Source organism: Equus przewalskii, chromosome 3, assembly GCF_037783145.1.
Source record: "Equus przewalskii isolate Varuska chromosome 3, EquPr2, whole genome shotgun sequence".
Classification (NCBI taxonomy): Eukaryota; Metazoa; Chordata; class Mammalia; order Perissodactyla; family Equidae; genus Equus; species Equus przewalskii.
The window spans coordinates 33,566,192-33,576,488 of record NC_091833.1 but is presented as its reverse complement, the minus strand read 5'-3'; the positions used below and the strand labels follow the sequence as shown (position 1 = coordinate 33,576,488).

Genomic DNA, 10,297 nt, shown 5'->3' with positions numbered 1-10,297 from the left:
GGGTGCCGTCCCTCCGCAGCAGTGGTTGCGTTCATCGCGCGCTTCTCTTCTGCGTTTCATCGTGGTATTTAATCCCGACACCGTCCATCAGGGAGCGACGGACTGTTCCCCTTCTGAAGACGAGGCAGTCTGGCTCTGACGAGTGAGGTGACTTCCTTGAACTCACCCCTGGTCAGGGCAGAGGTCGTGTTCAGTGCAGGGGGGGCGGCCCTGACACGGGCTGCTGGCTGTTGTACCACATTGCTTCCACCCTGGGGGCGGGGACCACAGCCGTGGACTCAGGCCCAGCCCATCACTGTCAAATACGTTTTGGGGCCAGGTCCCAGGGGATCTTTGCCTCTTGGTGAGGTCGCTGAGTCCGTCTGGAATCTGGAACCCTCAGCAGCACGATATGGCACTGGGGATGAAGGTGGCCCTCCATCCTTCTGGCCTGGGCTGGACTTTTCTCGGCTTCGCTCACGATCGGCTGCTGGCTACAGTGGAAGTGGGTCCTGGCTTGAATTTGAATTTAGAATACAGGCGAGGTGGGCGGGGTTGCTAGGGGAGAGAGGAGGGGTGGTGTGGAGAGGCCTAGCGTGGAGAGGAACCGTCTGTGCCTGCATGGGCCTCTGGGAAAGGCCCTCTGGGAGCCAGCCCTCCCGTGCACGGTACCCCAGTCTCCAGCTGGTCAGAGGCCTCCTCGTGCCGTCGTCTCTGCTTACAGGAAACACCCAGTTCTGTGCGTTTGGAGGAAGGTGGTACAAGACAGGCATTTCAGGTAAAGACAGTGCAGTCAGAGGTCCACCCACCAGGGTGGCATTTCCCCCTCTTCTCAGAGTGAGGGTGGGCCCGTCCTTGGTAGGCGACCCCATCATTGTTGCTGTGACAGTTTCCTGGGGCTGCCATAGCAAAGGACACAAACTGGGGGGGTTACAGACACAGACGTTTGTCATCTCCACGTCCTGGGGGCTGGAGTCTGAAATCCAGGTGTGGCAGGGCCAGCTCCCTCTGAAGACTCCAGGGGAGGGTCCGTCCTCTCTCCTCCAGCTCCTGGGGGCTCCGGACGTCCCTGGGCTATGGCTGCACCGCTCCATCTTGGCTTCCGTCTCCACCTGGTCTTCTCCCTGTGTGTCTGTGTCTCAGATCTCTCTCTTCTTATAAGGACGCCTGTCCTGTTGGATTTAGGGATCGTCCTAATCCAGCATGGCCTCATCTTAACTAACTGCGTCTGCAAAGGCCGAATTTCCAGATGAGGCCACGCTCACAGACACCTGGGCTTAGGATGTGGCTGTGTCATTTTGGGGAGACCTTATTCACCCCCTAACGTTGACGCACTGAAGCTCTGAGAGGGTGTGGACACTAAGGACCCTGCTCACGTTCCAGATGCCTCGAGGCCCTTTCCTTACTGTGCGGTCCTGCACCGTCAGCTCCCCCCTCACAGATGCTCACATTGCCACACCTAAGATGAGAAGTTAGACCAGGCTCCGTTGCCCCCTGGACATCCATCCAAATCCTCAGAGAGCGTTTGAAAAATCCAAAGGCCTGGACCCCACGCACTCTCTGTTGAGTCAGAGAGCCCTGGAGCTGGGGGTTGAGCGGGACTGACCGCGCATCCGTAAAGCTGGGAGTTTCCCAGGCGATTCTGAAGCATCCACTCCAGGAAGCAGGACTGGAAAACCTCTGGTGCTACTCTCCTCCAGGGCTCTTTTCCCGCTCGGATGTTCTGGAATTCCATGGCACGAACGTTTCTCCCACAGAGCGGGCTGTCGGTGTCTGTCCGGAGCCTGAGCACCTGGTTCAACCAGGACCGCCGGATGCTTAGTCCAGAAATCTTCCAGGAGACGCTGGAATCTCAGGAAGAACCACATGGATCCAACACGCCGTCAAGGAATTTTCAGTGTGACTGAAAAGTCAAAACTGACTTTAAATTTCAATTCATTTGGGGTGGAAGCCATTGAAAGAATGTCAGACATATTTCTTAAAATAAAGCAAACAGATTGTGCTCAGATATCTTTAGCGTTTCGGCTGAAAGTTTCTTTATGGCGAGGTCCTTACACTGGATGTAAAAGTGACGTCACCAGGGCTCCATAAAGTGTGAATAACATTTGGCCCCCTCCCACAGTAAAATGACAGTAATTCACCCCAAATATACTGATAATGAAAAAGTGTGTTTTTTATTTTTCTGCAAATTTGGAATTTATTTGTTCTGACAGTCTGGATATCACAATAATGTTTAGGTATTTAACCACTTATTTTAAAGAAAGCAACACCTGAGATTGCGGCTTCGGGAAGAGCCACGTCTGATGTGACATCAAGGCAGAGGGCGTCCCCAGCAGCTTGCCCTGCTGTGAGTGGCGGGGCCCCGGGCTGTTTCTCGGGGCCTCCTTCAACGCCCCCACCCCCCCGACATCTGTTTTAGCTCTACCACCGCCCTGTCTGCCCTGAGTCAGGCTCCCTGATGGATGGCACCACGTGTCTGCCCGTCAATCACCAGACAGCCGGTGGGCTCACTCAGGGTGACTCCAACTGGGTCATCTGAAGGCTCCAAGTAATTTACCATGTCTCGCTACCTCCTCCGTGAATACCAAGTGGAAAAACAATTTGCAGTGGGGTCAGTGCTTGGCGGGAGCCCCGGCGGACATCTGAAGGAGTTGGTTTCGTGGAGAAGGCATCTTAAGGCATGTAGATTCCATGTTTGTTTCCCGTATTGCATCATCACTGTGAAATTTATTTTATTAAATGGCAGAATAGTCTGTTCTCGTATCTAGAGCCTTGTCTTAGCATAATTTTGGAAGTTTCCTCCTTTCTCTTGGCACCTTCATGGGTTTATATTAATAATATGATGCCAATCCATTTCCTAGGGACTGAATTGTGTGTCCCCTCCCGTTTGTATATTGGAGTCCTCACCCCCAGTGTGGTGGTAGTCAGAGGCGGGGCCTTTGGGGGGGAATTAGAATGGGATGAGGTCGTGAGGGTGGGGACCTCGTGATGGGATTAGTGTCTTTATATGAAGAGGAGGAGACACAGGAACTCTCTTTCTCTCTGAGCATCACAAAGAAGAGGTGATGTGAGCCCATGGCGAGGTGGTGCCCGTCCACGCACTGGGAAGAGGGCTCTCTCCAGAACCCGGCCGTGCTGGCGCCCTGACCACCGACTTCCCAGCCTCGTTTAAGCCACCGGGTCTTGGTATTTTGTTACAGCAGCCAGAGCCGACTAGACTCCAGTAGTTAAAGAAAAAACTCTGTCGAGTAGGTGAGCACTGTTCTCAATCTCGCTGCCCAGCAGAACCAGCAGGGAGCTGCTATCACACGCTGACATCTGGGCCCTGTCCCCTTGGTGCCCGACCACCTGGTCTTGCAGAGGGCCTTCGAGGGACGGGCGCATTTGCAAAGCGCCCCAAGTGATGTCAACCTGTGTTCAGAGTGGAGAACCATCCATCTGTGTGGAGGCTTGGTATGTCTGTCCCTGGCATCCATGCCTCCCTCTGGGGATAATGTCCCCGAATTGTGGACAGACCCAGGAGTGCAGGACCCGAGGCTCAGCCCATCAGCCCACCCCCAGCCAGCCCGCAGGTTCAGAGGTGGGAATGACTGTGGACAGCCCAGCCAGAAGACGCCTGGAGACCAAGCAGGACACAGTAGCACCAAGACCCCTCCTCTTTCCTGCCAGATTAGAATCTAGACAGTTGTGGCCCTCGGAGCTGCTGGCCGCCACGTGAGACGGAAAGAGCCCTGAGCACGGCTCCAAAATCGAAGTGCTGACAAATGGAGAGGGAAGAACCCGTTTGGGCTGACAGCGTTTCAGCGGGGGGCCAGTTGGACCTGAAGTGGCTCCACCCTCGGGCTGTCCAGTTACATGAGCTGATTAATTCTCTGCCTTTCTCAGGGCATTTCAAGGGTCGTTCTTCTATCACTTGCTATCTTCTATCTTCCTAGTAGATGCATCCTTTGTCTGCAGCAAAAGAAAAGTTGTTTCAGAGACGTTTGTTAACTTTCCCAAGTTCATACAGCTAGTTAGTGGGAGAGTCCTGGCTGGCCTTTTTTTTTTTTTTTTTTTTTTTTTTTGTAATTCACAGCACTTTAACAAAAGCACACAGCCACCAATCATTGAAGGGGGACAAAGCATAGAGCTGGCAACTCCTGACTCTGTTGTTCGCCAGCTGGGGGCCTCTCTGAACCTCAGTGTCCTCATCACCAGCAGAGCTCTCATTGTTACGCCAATCTTGTAAGATTTTTATGTAGGTTACACGGGTTGGGCAGTCACATTTTATCATCAGATTCTAAGGTCCTCGAGGGCAGGGAATAATGTCTTCCCTTCTCCACGCAACCACCATGTCTGGCTCCATGGAAAGATGCCTCAGTGTTTGTGGAATCAGTGAGAGTGGGAAAGTGCCAGCCCAGGGCAGGCGTGTCGTGAGCACTCAGGGTTATTAAGAAACAGCATCGAAATTAGTTCGTCTTCCAAGGACGGATTTCCCAACAAGGTCAACAGCAGGATGTGCTGGAAAGGCTCTGGAGGCAGATGGCGTTCAGCTCAGTCCCTGCTCTGCCTCTGGGCAAGCGGAATAGCTCTCTGAGCCTTAGTTTCCTCTTCAGTGAAATGGGTTTGTAGATAATCCTTCCTGTTATTTGTTAAATAAAGTTTCCTAGGCACAGGGCTTCATAAACCAGAGGGCCCGAATCAAATAGCAGCTTTTGTCCTTAGCACAGTAGCCATTTTTATTATCTGTGCCAGTTGCAAAGCATTTTTTTGCACCCTGTATGTGCACCTGTAATAGGCTGGAAAATGCTCCCCCCCACACCCCGAAAAGACATCCACATGAAGTCTCTAGAACCTGTGATGGAGTCCAGAAATAGAGGGACGTCAGCTTCTGGAAACATTGTTTGAACCCTGGAGGCAAGCCATGCCTGAAACTCCCAAACTACCCTTGGGCTGTCCCGCTATATAAGCCGGTAAGTTCCTTTTACAGAGGTGCGAGATGGGAGTGCTATCATTGCTGAAAACCTGGAGGAAGACAGATCTCGGAGCAGGGGCTAGGGGCCCAGACATGGGTCTGAGGCTCTCTCACCTCTTCCTCTCCGCACGTTGCTCTCTCCTGTGGTTTCTGTAGCGATTTCGCGGGTGGGTTGGGCTTAGGTTTCGCGGGCTGACACATTTATAACAGTGCAGCCTCTGCAGAGAGAGTGGGGGGAAGGCAGGCGGGGCCGGGGTGGGGGGCGGGTAGAGATTTACCGCCTTAATCGTGTCTCTGACAGGCCTTGGAGTGAGATGTCACGGGTCCATGGGGGAGGGCGGGTGGGGGGGGGGTGGCAAGTGGGGATGGGGCCGGGGACTGAGCTGAAACATAAATTTGGGGAGAGCAGCTGGGAGACAGCTGGGCCCACCTCTGCCAGAGCCACAAGCCACCCTTGGAAGGAATAGTAAGAGCTGACATTTCTCGAGGTGCCAAGAGAAGCATATTCTGTGTGTTAATCCACTTAATTCTCCAGTAACTCTAAGTGATAGATGCTACCTTCACACTTGTTTTATAGAAGAGGAAGCCGCGACACAGAGAGGTTAAGTGACTTGCCCCAGGTGACACAGCTAGTAAGGGACAGAGCTGGGACTAGAACATGGGTCCGTCTGTCTCACTCTGAACTGAGTTCTCAAATCCACCATGACAGGATTCCCATCACCCCATCAAGTGTGTCCTGTAACTGGCTACAAAAGCCCAGCGCCAGCAGCTTGGTTTTCCTGGGCAGCACCTTTGGGGAACTTGTGTAGGCTGTGAAGTTGAATGGGCCTGGGTTTGAATCCTTCCCCATCTCTCCTCACCCCTAGCTAGCTGTGCTACACTGAGTGAGTAGATTTGCCTCTCTGAACCTTAGATCCCACCTGGAGAGAATGGAGATGATGCTCCCATGCACCATTTAGGGTTGTGAGGCTAAGACCAAAAGAACACAGAATACGAATTCAGAAAACTCGAACACCGAGGTCTGCCCTGGGGCTCAGCCGTGGACGCTCGTCCTCCACGGTGCAGATTTGACAGTGTGGCCCCAAGTTTTGCAAAGACAGCTGGTTCTGAGGATGTGGCCTGAACCAGGAGGGAGGCGACCTCGTTCAAGGCAGCCTGTCACCGGGTGACCTTGGGCATCTCGCTCCCGTTCTCTGGTGCCTCAGTTTCCGCACATTTTTCGGACTAGGGCGGCGTTCACGTGGCTCTGCTCGGGATGGCTGACCTCCCCATGGAGAGTTTAGCCGGCTTTCACTGACTGGGGCTTAGGACAAGGGTTGGACTATTATTTTTAATTAGGGGTTGAGTCGCGTCCTCCAAAATGATGTTGAGGTCCTCATCCCTAGTGACTATGAAGGCAACCTTATTTAGAAATAGGGTCTTTGCAGATACAGATCAAACTAAGATGGGGTTGTGAGGGTGGGCCCCCGGTATGGCCAGCGTCCTTATAAGCAGGGGGACTTTGGACATAGACTTGCATCCAGGGAGAACGTCACATAGAGACAAAGGCAGAGATGAGGGCGATGGGTCTACGAGTCAGGGAGCATCAAGGATTGCCAGTGGCCTCCAGAAGCTGCGGCAGAGGCCGGGAGCAGACTCTCCCTCACGGTCCCCAGAAGGAGCCAGCCCTGCTGACAGCCTGGTCTCGGCCCTCGGGCCCCCAGGGCTGAGGGGCAGAGACCGGTTGGTTAAGCTGCCCAGCTCGTGGGGCTGCGTCAGGGCAGCCCCAGGCCACTCGTGCCCCAGGTGCTTCTAACGTGCTGGCCCCTCGGAGACAGAAAAAGCTGAGGGTCCTCCTTGTAACCACGTCCCTGGGGCTCTTTCCGGGAAATGACGGGGTTCTGGAGCACTTTGGGGAAAGAGCTAAATTCTAAAGGAGGACGGGTCTTTGTTCCAGGCTCATCCTTTTTGGGGTGACCCTCTAGAAGGATCCTGGTGAAGGGAGAGGGCCTTGGTCTTGGGCGCAGACAGGTGGGCGTGGGAAAGGTCACCATGGCCTCACCCTGCACAGCGGATGCCGCGGCTGCCTGCTGATAACCACCATAAAGGGACAGAGGGGACAGGAGGTAATATTGGTGCAAAACACTCAGATAAGGCAGAACAAACAGGGCCTGGCTATCATTTCTGGCAGGCCATCAAAGCCCGTCACCCACCAAGGCAGCGGGCGTTCCGGAAACCGCTCCTGCTTTGCAGCTGGTCACACGGACAAAACACGGTCCTCCTGTCCCCCTTGCACCCACCTGTCCACGGCTGTTGGCTGTCAAAGGGATGCTCAGGGCCCTCCCAGAGTGGCTGCAGACATGGCGGGGGCGTGCTAGGGATAGAAAGCCGAAGGCCAGAGCTGGACAGCGTGGGGCGCCTCGGGGTCACCGAGAACTGAGGATGGACACAGTGGCCCACGTGTATGGGGTCACTTATCACTGCTCCCACTTTAGGGACGTGAAGCGTGAGAGTCAGAGGGCAGGCAACCCACCGAGGCCCCAGGGCTGGATGGTAACAGATGAGGATGATAATGCGACCCCTTTGGGACCCAGTGGTGAAGATGACGCTGTCCAGGGAGCAGCTGGCATTTGGTGGGTTCCCAGTTCAAGGCACATGGCCTCCTTCTGCCCCACCCCCAGCCCCGGGGAGGCAGTTATCCCCACCCCGCTGGGGCAGAGGCTGCATCCGCCTGAGATCTAAGGGCCAGTGGGGGTCTGCGGGAGGCCAGAAGCCCTCTGCTGTGTTAGACTGTGCTGGCCCCTCCAGGACAGGGGTTCTCAACTTGGGGTGATTGTATCCACAAGGGACAGTGGGCGATGTCTACAGGCAGTTCTGGTTTTTAATAAGGCGGCGGGGGGGGGGGGGGCGGGGGGGAGAAACCCTGATCTTGGCCAAACTCCCCGTTTTACAGGACGCTCTGCGATGGGGCTGCTCATTGGTTGTTTCAGGTGGCGAGGGTAATTTGTGCCGTCCCACTCCTTACGGGAGACGGGGACATGGGTACACAATTCTGCGTGATTCCCCAGTGGCTGAGGGGGTCTGTGGGAATCTCCCACTCACCCTCTCATGGTACGGACGAGGTCCCAGGTCCTGAAGCAGGATTCGAGCTCTGCTCAGAACCAAATCCCATGCCACCCTCCCCAGCTGCTCGGGCCTCCCCACAGCTGCCTGCTGGTTCTGCGCTGGACTCTGCCGTCCACTCACCATCCAGAGTGACCCCCTTAAAGGCAACCCAACTCTATCACTTGTTGCTGGAAACCTTCCGGCAGCTTCCGTGCACCGTTAGAGAAAATTGCATGGGGCCCCTAGCCCCTGCATGACCCTGTCCCACTGTCTCCCTGACCCTACCTCCTGAGGTTTACCTCTCCAGCCACTCTGGCTTCCCTGCTGCTCGGCAAACACTCCCAGCTCACTCCCACCCCAGGGCCTTTGCACAGCGGTTCTCTCTGCCAACAAGGACCCCTAGCTATTTTCAAGACTCACCTCCTGACCTCTGCAGCTCTGTCATCAGCTGACCTCCAGTGAGCACTCCATCTAAGATAGCACTCTTGTTCCTTCACTCTCTATCCCCCACCCTGCTACATTTTTCTTCATAGAAATTGTCCCCACATGGCATGTTTATTTATCTAACTATTCTTGTGTTCATTTCCTGTCTGTCTCCCTCACGGGCACGTAACTCAGAGAAGCCTGGGCCTTGCTCGGTTGTGATTTCTCTGGGAACAGGGTGGGTGGGACCAGGACCAAGGTCCCTGTGGGGGTGGCAGAGCTGAGAATAGGCCGCATGCCCCCACCACCGGCCCAGCTCAGGCCTTCCCCAGGGACAGGCTCAGGTGTGACGGTCTTTCATGGACTTGCTCAGAAGAAAGACTAAAATTCACTATCAAGGGTCGAATGGTGCCCTGAACAGATATGTCCATGCCCTCACCCCAGAACCTGTGAATGTGGCCTTACTGGGAAACGGAGTCTGTGCAGTGGTGGTGAAGATACGGGTCTTGAGATGAGGCGATGGCCCTGGATTACCCGGCCTTGACTTCAGTCCAGCGACAAGCTTTTTATAGGAAACGCAGAGGAGAGACGCCCAGAGAAGAGGAGGTGTGTGAAGATGGAGCAGAGGCTTGGGGGGTGTGGCCACAAGCTAAGGGATGCTGGGGCCCCAGGAGCTGGAGGAGGCAGGAAGGACCCTCTCCTGGAGGCTTCGGAGGGAGCAGGGCCCTGTGACACGGGGATTCCGGACAAGGCTTCCAGGCCTGGGAGAGAACAGACACCTGTCGTTTTGAACCATCCGGTTCGTGGCAACTCGTCGCAGTGGCCCTAGGAAACGTACCATCCGTTCAGACGACCAGAGGCTGAGGTTTCTTTCAATTGCTCTACGATTCGCGCATCGCCCGGCAAGGCAGAATGTTGGCTCGCGGTCTGCTGTCTGCGAGGAACGGGGGAGTTGCTGAGAAATCGGCCGGCGTCACATTCCTGCAGCCGAGGGCACAGAGAGTTGAGGGGTTGAGATGGGGAACAGATTGCTCTGTAATCGGATCCAGAAGCTGCCTCGTAAACCTGAACCGGGAGACCCTCCGGGCCCTGAGCGTGGGCAGCGAAGCAGCTGATTTGATCTGTTCAAGCAGGCGGGTTGCCGGGGTCTGGCTCTCCGGGGAGTCCAGGATGGAACGCGGGGGAAGGTTCCAGGAGCTCGCGCGGGCAGCTCTGGTCCGTCTCGGGCACAGAGAGAGCCGCTGGCAGCCGTCGTTCCCTCTCTCACCTCGGCACTGGGTTAGCCTTTGGGGTGTGAGCCGGGTGAAGGCTCTGCCAGAAGCCTTCGTCCGTGGACCCTCCACACGAAGCTGCGAAGGGCTGGGAGCTGCCCCTCGTTAGCCCCCTGAGAGATTAACCCCCTGCAGCCAGGAATCTGCTTCCCACCCAGGATTGTGACAGACTGGGTGTGGTGACCCATGAGACTCTGGGCCAGAATTCCAAGATCTGGAACCGCTGTGTTGGGTATAGGGGGGTGGACACTGCAACCAGGGCGACCTGGGTTGAGTCCAAACTGCCCACTCCTGACAGCCTGGGGGGCTCGGGCCTGCCATTTGCCCTCTCTGAGCCTCAGTTCCCGCATCCATATGAGGGGAAGGAACAACACCCCTATGAAAGTAAGGAGGGTCATAGCAGAGTGAACAAGAGCCTGGGGTCAGTCACGGGTTCAAATCTGGCTCTGCCACACACTGTGGCTTCAGGTGGCTCTGAGGACGTCCCCTAAGCCTCAGTGAACTCATTGGTCAGAAGGAGATCGTAGTGGGACCTGCCCACAGGGTTGTCATGAGGTTCAGTAAGAAGATACACATAAAGCTGCTG

At 55.4% G+C, this 10,297-nt stretch overlaps 1 long non-coding RNA gene across 1 annotated transcript; it reads right to left on the bottom strand.

The window, feature by feature from the left end:
- Positions 1-2,149: 2,149 nt before the first annotated feature.
- LOC139082252 (uncharacterized) lies at positions 2,150-9,818 on the bottom strand. Its single transcript, XR_011538061.1, has 2 exons — positions 9,279-9,818; positions 2,150-3,930 (listed from the first exon to the last, which is right to left on the bottom strand). It is a non-coding gene; the product is annotated as an uncharacterized lncRNA (long non-coding RNA).
- Positions 9,819-10,297: the final 479 nt, after the last annotated feature.